This window comes from Zingiber officinale, chromosome 8B (genome assembly GCF_018446385.1).
Source record: "Zingiber officinale cultivar Zhangliang chromosome 8B, Zo_v1.1, whole genome shotgun sequence".
In the NCBI taxonomy this organism is placed as follows: domain Eukaryota; kingdom Viridiplantae; phylum Streptophyta; class Magnoliopsida; order Zingiberales; family Zingiberaceae; genus Zingiber; species Zingiber officinale.
In genome coordinates, this window is record NC_056001.1 from 105,485,277 (window position 1) to 105,497,814 (window position 12,538).

The following is a 12,538-nucleotide window of genomic DNA, read 5'->3' on the forward strand; positions in this document are numbered from 1 at the left end:
CTCTTAGGCTCCATTTAATTTGTGGGATAGGATTAATGGTGTGAGGGATTATTAGTGTGATAGAGAGTGTCAAGTAGGTGGGATATGATTAATACTATAGGGATTAATGGTGTGATAAGTAATCATTGGCTTTCCCAAGAAATTATTTATCACACCATTAATCCTTATCCCACTTACACTATTAGTTCTATCCCACCAACTAAATGGAACCTTAGTTTTATAAGGTAACATGAAATCTTCTTTCAATTAACCATAGAATCACTTTCCAACTAATCATTTTCTCAATTTTTAGATAGGATCATGCATAAATATAGAAGAGGAGGCCCAAGCAACCATTCGCGTATGTGATCAGAGAGAAGGTACAATTCTTCAATCCCTTCTTTTAATCAGGTGCTCAGTCAAACTAAGAATAAGCATCGAGGATGGAGCTGCCCAAACTAAACGCAGACGATAATTATTTTGTTATAAGTGATATTGAACAAGTATAATCTGCAAAGCATGCACGTTACAGCCTTTCTGGAATTTGTTGTTGCAGTTCATCCACACGCTCACCATGTGACCTCCTCTCTGCCTTTTTCTCTCTTCGTTTTTCTTCATCTTTTCGATCTCAGTCTCGGTCTCCGTTCAAGAATTCATTCTTCTATGGGTTTTTTTCCCTTGGTTAAAAATAATAGTAATTTATCAATTTATGTTTTTAAATTTATTAAACAAATATGTTACTTTATTATTTATCAAAAAAATATATAATTTTACAATGTTATTTCTATTCTATCCTCCTAATAAATTTGATTATTTTTATTTTTATTTTCTCTATCATTTCTCTCTCTTTTCTTACCTCCTATTCATGGAACATCTTTTTCTATCCTCTCTTTTTTTTTCCCTCTCTTTTACACATCAATTCTTCTAAAGATATTTTAACACCATTGAGAAGCTAATATAAGCAATGACACTACAAGAAAAATGGGATTCTACAACACTTAAAAGACAACGTTTTTTTAAAAAAGCGTTGTCTTTTTTTTTTTAACAACGCTTTTAGTGAAAACCGTTGTCTATTTCACTATTTTCTTATTAATAGACAACACTTTTTTTAAAACCGTTGTCTATTAGTGATTTTTATGAGTCAATGACAACATTTTTTAAAAAACGTTGTCTATTATCAAGTCCTCATCTAAATCCAGATTAATATAAACCGTTGGATCAAATAATGAACATAAAACTATAATTTCACTCGCTCACCTATCTTCCGATCGAATCCCTCCCGAACCCTTCTCCCAACTCCTCCTCTCACGCCCTAGTTCTCGTCAACTCCTCCTCTCAAGCGGCAGATCCCGTGCTGAGGCGATCCACCGCACCTACCTCTTCCCCTCCCTCTCCTCCCTCCCCTCCCGCCTCCGGGCTCTTCTTCTGCGCTCAGTCTCCGATGGATTCCGCAAAGGGTGGGATTTTAGGGATTCTTTTCCGCAAGGATTCCTCTCCCAGTGAACTCCCTCCGTCTGCGAGGAGTACAAAGTGGAGCAGTTCGAGCTCTGCGTCCTCCTCTCCGTCTTAACAAACAAGAAATAAACAAGAATCATTAACAGTGTTCTTCGTCTCGCTGCCCCGCGGTTTCGGCTACGCCTGCGAGAACCTTTCTCCGTCCTTCCCTTTCCCCTCCATTTTCCCTCTTTTTTTTCTTCTGTTTTTTTAGTCTTTTCCATTTTTGTTTCTGGCTCTTCCTCTTCCTCTCTCTCTCCCAGATTCTGCAGAGTAACCTCTCCTCGTCGGAAAGTTTTAGCCCTGGCGGATGCGCCACCTGATGGCCTCGCCATCGGTGTTTCTCTTGCTTCGGAGCGGCGACGATTGGTGGGACAAGGTGAACAACTCCGTCTTGTGGCAGGATCGGATCTTCCACACCCTTGCCGTCCTCTACGGCCTCATGTTCGCTGTCGCCCTCGTAATTTCCTCTTCCCTTATTTTCGATTGTATTTCTGGATCGAGGGTTTCTGTTCTTGTCTCGTCTTGATTTAGCTGCTAATATTTATTCGAACGGCCAATTTGACTAATTGAGAGTATTGTTTAGACAAAATATGGACCAGGTACTCTATGGAATTTGCAAATTGGAGAGGATCGGTCTTCCATAGGTTCGGGTTTCTTGTAAATCAATATAGACAGGCTCAAAATTTGGAGGCACACATCATTATTTGGGGCAAAGAGGAGGTTTAGGGGGTGCTTTAAGTGGATGCGCAGAAGGCTTATTGTGTTCATTATGTAGCTCCTGCTGTATATTTGTTGCTGGAGAATAGCAACTTTAGATTGGGTGTCACAATAGTTGCTATGGATTTGTTGAATCTGGTATCTATTTGTTCTGTTGGCGTGGAATTCTGGAGAAAGTAGGATGTGATCTATCTTTAGACTTGAAGAGAAATTCAACAATTCTGTGGCAAGGTAGTTCAGGTTTTGTTGTTTCTTTTCTTTATTGTCTTTTCAATAGTATCCATATTGGCTTTGTAATGATGGTTGATCTATAATCATTTGTTTTTAGGTTTATCTGGATATTGAATTCAGTTTTCATTGAGGAGTGGCAAATGATTTTAGAACCTCTTGAACTACATTAGATATTGCTCTAAATGCTAGGTTTCAAATTAGCTACACTCGGATTTTGATGTGGGTCGGTGCATATGTGATATAGGAAATTAAGAATTCATTTGTGGTGTTTCCCTTGTTAGCCTAATAATTATTGAGCTGTATTTTGAGAATGCTGTATTGAGAGATTACATAAGGTTTTAGAAGATAATTAAGAAAATTCATCTCAGTTGTTCATGTTTCTTAATTTGCAGATTCAATTAGTTAGAATTGAATGTCGAGCATCAGAGTTTGGTTGGACGACGCAGAAGGTCTTCCACTTATTGAACTTCCTTGTGAATGGGGGTAATTATTTTGTTTTTCTAGCTTCCATAATCGTTACTTGTAGCCATGATACACTCATTTCCTGCTGCTGCTTTGTAACTCCTGCATTGCAGTTAGGTCACTGATTTTTGTTTTTCGTTGGAGAATCGATGAAATACAACCAGAGGTGCGCTTGGGGTCTCATTTGGCTTTTTTCTAATGTGTCTTTGATGGTTCTCCATGTTATCTAAATATACATGTTGGTGCTTCAGATAATTCAGCATATTATTCTTTCTTGTCTTCAGTTTGTTGCCCTTAATTCATGCTAAGTCATTATGGGTTCGGTCATCGGCATTGTGATGAATGGCACAATATTAAGTTTATTCTGCAAGCTTTCTTTGCAAATATTCTGCAAGTTTTCTGCAAGATTTTTGCAAGCTTTATGCAAGATTTTGGCAAGCTTTAAGTCTATCAAGCATGTTAAACTAAAAATTCTACAAGTTTTCTGTAGGAAGTTGGCAATTTTTCACTATTTGTTAAACTCATATTCCAAAGAACGTTTCATTTTAGTTTTCTTTCTGCAAATACTGTATGCATTTAAGATTAATGGAGAAATACTGTATGCATTTTAGAATGAAGAAATTGCAAACTTTCTCTGTATAATAGAAATTGCAGAGAAGAAACATTGCAACAACAATGCTTTTCTACAACAATAGTACTTTTTGTAAGAAAGCGTTTGCTTAGAAGAAAGTGTTTCATTTCTGCAAGCTTTCTTTCTGTAGTTTGAAGAAACGTTGCATTTCTGCAAGCTTTCTTTCTGCAAACATTTCATTTCTAAGTAATGAGTTTTGGTTCATTTATAGAAAATAGCTAGTAGAAGTAATTTTTTGGTTCAAACTATTGACTGTAATTTTTTGTTTATATTTCAGGCCAACTGTTCAATCTGTTCAAAGTTCACAAAGATCCTAGACAAAATCCAATTGCTTATTCCTGTAATAGATTGAGAAAGCTTAGCTACTTCTTCAGTATTGTGCTAGTAATTACTGTACTGCTTTGTCCTGTTCTCAAGCCAATAATAATTTTTGAGTGTAGCTAGTAGAAGTAAACAAATTGTTGGCTTCAAGGTCGGCCAGTTATTTTGTGCTCTTTTGTTTTAAATGTGAATATCACTATCTACTTTGAAACAGAATTAGTGTTAATTTTGATATTTACTAGCTTCTCATGTAAATATTAATATTACTTCAATGTCAGAATTCTATTATTTTGGTATGAGTTTGAAATCATTAGCTGAGCTGATTATATGTAAAATTTGAATATGAACATAGTAAAAGAAAAATAATAATTTCATAAATATAAAAATAATGATTTTTAAATAATTTTTTTTTATTTTTTTCTTTAAAACGACAACGTTTTTAAAGCGTTGTAAAAAGTGTTGTCTTTGTAAAAAAATAACAACGCTTTTAAAGCGTTGTAATAGTGTTGTCTTTGCAAAATATGACTACGCTTTTAAAGCGTTGTCTTTGTTACAAACGACAACGCTTTAAAAACGTTGTCGTTGAGCAGACTTTTAACAACAGTGCCTTTAACAACGCTTTCTCAGGCACAAAGACAACGCTTTAAAAGCGTTGTCTATTAGCTTTTTTCTTGTAGTGTGAATAGCACCGTTTAACTCCTTACAACCCTAGAAATCCACAAGAACTGAAATGAGTGCAATTGGATCTCTCTAGGTCTATCAATAGATTTCAACCAAAATTCACTGATGGACATAGATAGTTTTGATTACACCTATTTCAATTCTTGTAGATTTTTGATGTTGCAAAAAGTTTAAATATAGTATTCATTGTTTATTTTGGTTTCTCAGAGGTGTTAAAATGTAATAAGAAAGAATCGTCAAAATTCTTCATGTTGGGCTTGATATGGAATCATATCAAACCTAACGTGGACCTGATATGGAATATATCAGGAGCTCAAATATGATATCAGGTCCACGTTGTGCCTGATATGCCATATCAGGTCCAACTTGGAGATTTTTTTGGTGATTCTTCCTTATTACATTTTAACACTCCCAAGAAGTCGAAATAAATAATTGATAGCATATTTGAACTCCTTACAATATCAGAAATCCACAGGAACTAAAATGAGTACAATCGGAACTCTCTAGGTCTATCAGTAGATTTTGGTTGAAATATTTATTTTAGCTTCGCAGATGTATTAAAATGTAATAAGGAAGAATCATCAAAATTTTTCACATTGAACCTGATGTGATTGTATATCAGACTCTCGTTGGGCCTGATATGATACATATCATGCCAACATGGAGATTTTTGGTGATTCTTTCTTATTACATTTTAATACCCCTGGGAAGTCAAAATAAATAATGGATAACATATTTGAACTCTTTGGAACCCCAAAAATCTACAGGAATTGGGTGCAATCGGAGCTTTCTATGTCAGTTTTAGTCTAAACTCACTAATGGATATAGAGAGCTTCGATTGCACCCATTCTAATTCTTATGAATTTCTGGGGTTAAAAGAAGTTCAAATATGCTATCTGTTGGATCGGAAATTCGCTAGAGGTGGATGGGGGATAGCGATCGTCGAAAATTCGATTTAAAAACTAAGTTACGCAGCGAAAAATAAAAGCAAGAAAACAATGCTAACACCAGTTGTTTTTACTTGGTTCAGAGCCTTTGACGACTCCTACTCCAAGGTCCGCACTCGTCGAGTACTTTTGTTGGACAATTCACTAATAGTTCGAAAAGATTATAGATTTCAAGTACAAGAACTATAAGACGGTGTTATCAACAACAAAAGAAAAGAATCTTGATCGTCGGTTGTCAGAGGAGCTTTTTAGCGTCGCAGGAGCCTTTTCGAAGCACCAAGCAGAAGAGAAAGTCATAGCAGTTGTTGTGTTTCAAGCTCTTGGTCAAAGGCCTTTAAATAGGTCTATTCCGGGCGCCTGGAACCCCTCTGGGCGCTTGGACCACGTGGCTTGACCAATCGATACACTCCACATCAGCTTATGGATCATTTTTCTAATTCGTGCACCTGGATCGAGTCTGAGTGCCCGGACCACCTAGGCACCCTTAGCCCTGCACAAGCGAGCCTGGTCTCCCGGATTCCTTTTCTTCAGCAGCTTCTTCCCTGCATAAAAAGGTTAGTCCAGACAATAGAAAAAATATTTACCTTGTAAAATAAAGTTAGCACAACATAATAAAATATGAGTAGTAATTAGATCTTGTCTCCCCGAGACCAGGATCTAGTTAATGTCTCAGCTTAGGTTTCCCAAATGGATCTAAGCTAGATTGACGCTTACAGTTCCCTCAACGGGGAGCGTGTTCTCACTGGATCTCTCCTCCAGTTGCTTATCTTCACTTATCATTTGCAGTCACTTGACTTGCCTTTGACCCAACAAGTCTTCATGCTAGTTGTCAGGTCCGCAGACCCAACTAGACTTCAGTCGGTTATCAGGTCCAGCGAACCCAACCAGACTTCCCGCCAAATATCGAGCCTCGCGGATCTATCTAGACTTCCCACCAGCTATCGGGTCTCTCAGACTAAGCTAGATTTCAACCTGGTGTTAAGTCCTTCGAACCAGTCAACTCCTGCACACTTGGTAGAAAGGTTAGACAACAAAATACTCTAACTTTAGACTCCTTGTCATTCATAAAAATATGAGTTAGATCATTAGTGCAAATTGCACCAACACTATCCATTATTTATTTTACATTCTTGAGGGTGTTAAAATATAATAAGAAATAATTGTCAAAATTCTCCATGATGAGCCTGATATCATTCCATATCTCTGATATGATTCTATATCAGGCCCAACGTGGAGAATTTTGATGATTCTTTCTTATTATATTTTAACACTTCTGAGAAACTGAAATAAATAATGAATAGCATATTTGAACTCTTTGCAATCCGAGAAATCGATAGAAACTGAAATAGGTGCAATCGGAGCTCTCTAGGTCCATCAGTGAGTTTTGATCGAAACTCACTGATGATTGTACCTAGCTATTTCAATTCCTGTGGATTATTTTATGGGGTTGCAAGAAGTTAAACGATACTATTCATTGCTTATTTTGACTTCTCAGGAGTGTTAAAATGTCTTTAGAAGAATCGACTTCCTAGGAGACTTTTTAAATACATGTTATCATGAATGCATGCATAGAAAGAGAACTATAAAGAGAAAAAAAAAAAAAAAGATGAGAGGAAAGATGAGACATATTGCATGCATAGGAGTAGGGTGCAATTGAGTTGAGTTGAGTCGAGTCGAGTCGAGCCGAGTCGAGTCGAACTCTTGAATGTTTGAGTTTGACTCGTTTATAATCGAGCTGGGCTCGAACTTTATCTAACAAATATATTCACGGCTCACGAACTTATTCGAGCTTTTATCGAGCCTAAACAAATTTAATAATTATAAATTATAAATTTAAATATTTATTAAAAATTAAATTATATATTTAGAGAAAATTATAATATTTTGATTAAAATTTATAATTTTATTCTAATAAATAAATTTAATATATTTATTTATATATTTTATAAGTATGGTGTAAAATATATAAATTTCATATCAAAATTATTATTTTTTTATTTAAAAGTTGATTTATGAGCTTAACGAATATCTTTACGAGTTAATGAGCTAAATATTATGAAGCTTGAGTTTGGTATTGTTTATTTTAAACAAGTCTCATTAAACGAATTTAAATGAACTTTTATCGAATCAAGTTTCGAATAGTTCATGAGCGACTTAGTTCATTTATATTCCTACCTAAGAGGAAAAAAAAAACATGATAAAAAAAATATAAAAAATCAATTAAATTTATCAAAATGAGAATGATCAGATTACCCAAAATTTGGGACGAATCCAGAGATTCGTCCCAAAAATTTAATTAATTAAAAAAAAAAACAAACTTGGACGGCTTAAATACGGACCTAGAGACATCGGAATTTGATGAAACAAGTTTCTATGTGCTCGTCTCATTGTCTTGATCGTAAATCTATCAATAAAAATATTTTTTACCAAATATATATATATATGGAATTTTTTAATCCCAATTTGACCTAATTTCGTGTTAAAAATTCAAATCACTGAAAATAATAATTAAAAATTATGGATGATGACGTATTTATGATCAGCTTAACGATACGGATGTATAGAAACTTGTTTCATCAAATTCTAAGGTCTCTAGGTCCATATTTAAGCCTTACGTGTTTCATTTTATTTATTTAAAAATATTTTTAGGTTTGGGACGAATTCTGGATTCGTCCCAAATTTTGGGACGAATCCAGGAATTCGTCCCAAAGTTTGCGACGAATCTCTGGATTCGTCCCAAAATTTGGGACGAATCCAGAATTCGTCCCAAACCTAAAAATATTTTTAAATAAATAAAATGAAACATGTAAGGCTTAAATATGGACCTAGAGACATCGAAATTTGATGAAACAAGTTTCTATGTGCTCGTCTCATTGTCCTGATCATAAATCTATCAATAAAAATATTTTTTACCAAATATATATATATTTGGAATTTTTTAATCCCAATTTGACCTAATTTGGTGTTAAAAAATCAAATCACTGAAAATAATAATTAAAAATTATGGATGATGACGTATTTACGATCAGCTCAACGATACGGATGCATAGAAACTTGTTTCATCAAATTCCGAGGTCTCTAGGTCCATATTTAAGCTTTCGGATACTAATTTACAACTGTTCAGTACACAACACATTTTTAGTTAATATCAATCTATAGATGTTTTAAAAAATATCTACATAGAGATATCATAATTTGATGAAACAAGTTTCTATGCGCTCGTATCGTTGTCCTGATCATAAATCTATCAATATAAATATTTTTTACCAAATATATATATTTTTGGAATATTTTAATCTCAATTTGACCTAATTTGGTGTTAAAAATTTAAATCACTGAAAATATTAATTAAAAATTATGGATGATGACGTATTTACGATCAGCTCAACGATACGGATGCATAGAAACTTGTTTCATCAAATTTCGAGGTCTCTAGGTCCATATTTAAGCCTTACGTGTTTCATTTTATTTATTTAAAAATATTTATAGGTTTGGGACGAATTCTGGATTTGTCCCAAAAATTTAATTAATTTTTTTTAAAAAAATAAACTTGGACGGCTTAAATACGGACCTAGAGACATCGGAATTTGATGAAACAAGTTTCTATGTGCTCGTCTCATTGTCCTGATCGTAATCTATCAATAAAAATATTTTTTACCAAATATATATATATTTGGAATTTTTTAATCCCAATTTGACCTAATTTGGTGTTAAAAATTCAAATCACTGAAAATAATAATTAAAAATTATGGATGATGACGTATTTACGATCAGCTCAACGATATAAATGCATAGAAACTTGTTTCATCAAATTCTGAGGTCTCTAGGTCCATATTTAAGCCTTACGTGTTTCATTTTATTTATTTAAAAATATTTATAGGTTTGGGACGAATTTTGGATTCGTCCCAAATTTTGGGACGAATCCTAGAATTCGTCCCAAAGTTTGGGACGAATCTCTGGATTCGTCCCCAAAATTTAATTAATTTTTTTTAAAAAAAACAAACTTGGACGGCTTAAATACGGACCTAGAGACATCAGAATTTGATGAAACAAGTTTCTATGTGCTCGTCTCATTGTCCTGATCGTAAATCTATCAATAACAATATTTTTTACCAAATATATATATATTTGGAATTTTTTAATCCCAATTTGACCTAATTTGGTGTTAAAAATTCAAATCACTGAAAATAATAATTAAAAATTATGGATGATGACGTATTTACGATCAGCTCAACGATACGAATGCATAGAAACTTGTTTCATCAAATTCCGAAGTCTCTAGGTCCATATTTAAGCCTTACCTGTTTTATTTTATTTATTTAAAAATATTTTTATTTTTGGGACGAATCCTGGATTCGTTCCAAAGTTTGGGACGAATCCTAGATTCGTCCCAGAATTTGGGATGAATCTTCCATTCGTTCCCAAATTTGGGATGAATCCAGTATTTGTCCCTAAATTTGGGACAAATTCTTATTTCGTGCCAGATTTGGGGACGAATTTAGCAACGAATTTTTTTTATGTTGCAAACTTGAAACGAAATTTTTTTGTTGCAAGTTTTGTTGGTTATTTGGGTCAAAATTTATTTTCGACCCTAAATTTGTCCCAATTTTGGGACGAAATTTTTTCGTTCCAAACTTTTGTCCCCAAAGTTGTATTTTTTTGTAGTGTAGGCTGCTATTACGTTGCTAAAAACTTGTTTGATTTAGAATGAACAGCGAGGGCTCTGCAATAATTCAGGGCAGTAGACAGCGAAACGCCGTTGAGTGTTGCCCTGCCGCCCATGCAATTGATATTCCAGTGGATAAGTTGTGATTATTAATATTATTAATCTTGACAATTTTTTTTCCCCAACGGATGGATCTGATAAGGATAAATTTATTAATAATAAGATAAGAGATTAATTTTTGATGAATATATTTTTAGGAAAGAAAAAATCTTTCCATCACTCATTAATTCACTAATTCTATAATTTATTTTTTTTATATAATTTAAGGATGAACTATAAAAATATCTAGGATGAATCATCCCGTAGACCGCTTTTCTTATTGATTTATAAATTTGAAATACATTTAAGAGCATGTAGTTATTGACTTGGATTAATGAATGAATTTTGGCTCTTATATTCTAAAAGGCTTTGATAAGGGCCAAATGAACAACAAAAGGTTGTTCAAAGTTAAGCATGCTAGTGTCGTGTGGGTCTTTTGCCCCAGCTTCAACCAAATATTTGATGATAAATTACAACAAAATATCTAAGTAGATTAAGAGCGGGTTTAAACGGGTCAGTATGTACGGATAACTGGTCTAGATGGATTAGTCCGTGCCGGCCTCAAGTTGGCAAGCGGTTCGAGAAAAAAAAATTAAATGAAAAATTTAAAAGTCGAGTGAGTTGATTCGCTTAATCTACCATCAAACTTAAAATTTTTAGTATTTTCTATATATTTTTTTAATGGGCACTTAGACTAATCACAATTTCCTTTAGATTTAGATTCGATTGAGTTGAGTATTTACTGATACATAACAAGAAGGATAGGCAACTAACTGCTCTAGGTAGAATGAATTAAAGTAAGCACCAGTTCTTGGAGTAATTTCATTCTGCTTGCCCCCCAACTCTCTCATTAGAATGGTGGATGCCACTGATCTCGAGTGAATCCTATTTTTTAGAGCCGGGGCACTGTCTATAAATTTATTCTCGTTTTAATTATTTTTAATGAATGTAAAAAGCATCAAGTTATTTGTGCAAAACTACATGATAAAAAAACAAATCTGAATTGTTAGAGAGTATAATAATTATAATATCACTTTTGTCTTTAAATCTTTGACAATTATAACATTATTAAGTTGCTTTTAAAATGCAACTTAAATAGATTATTAGAATTATAAAGGTGTTTAACAATAAATAATCCTACTCAATTTAATTGTTTGTAAATAAACATTAAAATACAATGAAATACACAAGTAATGTACTGATTATTTTTTAAGGATAAACTTATAAGAATTTTATTGAACTAATCATGTATTTTACTATTTTAAATCACTAAATTATATATTTATTTTCCAAAAGGTTTTTTTCATTGCCATCTGACTTCAAGACAAACTAAATGATTTGAATTTATGAAATGCATGTGTGTTTCAGTAAATTGCCATAAAATCACGGAGTCAACTTTTTGCACATAAGTTTTTAAAATTACTAAATTATATATTATATAAGTTAGTTTAAATTTATCAATTTATGTTCACACTTTTCATTTTATTTTTATCAGTACTAATAAAAAAAATCAATCGGATAAATATTTATTTAAAAATTAGTCAATTAATTTTTAATACTAGTCAAATCAATTTTTCTTTGTGCTGAAGTTTAAAACAAATCAGTCGACCGATGAAGAAAATCGGTCGATTAATTTATTTTTATATGAAAGTCAATTTTAGATATAATCGGTTGATAGATCAAAGAACGTTAGATTGACACGAAACTAATTTTTATGTGTTTGATCAGTTCTCTTGGATATATTCATATCCTCAAACATCAATTTGGCTCAATATATTGAGAGTAATAATTTTTTGAACATGAATATATTTGAAAATTTTAATTAGTTTAAAAATCATTGTTTTTGATATATTTAGTCAAATTGATATTTAAAAGTATGAATATAATTAGAAGAAGTAGACAAATATTAAATACATAGGAGTTAATTTTATATCAATCTAAGATCATTCGGTCAACTGATCTTCATTATCAATCAATCGACTAATTTGTTTAAAATTTTGGTATAGATAAAAATCAATTCGATTGGTTTTAAAAATCAGTAGATTGATTTTCTAATAGAAATCAATTTAACTAAGTTTGTTTGTGTGGTCGACAGATTGGAGATAAAATAAAAAATGAGTATGTGATTTGATAATTTTAAAATTAATCATTTTTTAATTTTAAATATAAATTATAGGAGCAAAATGATATTTTGATTCTCTCTTCCTCATCGACCCGCTCTCTATTTAACCTAAAAAGCCCTATCTTCCCCTATCTCTCTCTCTTCGATTGTCACTTCGGCGGATTACTGATTTGATTTGATGCTCC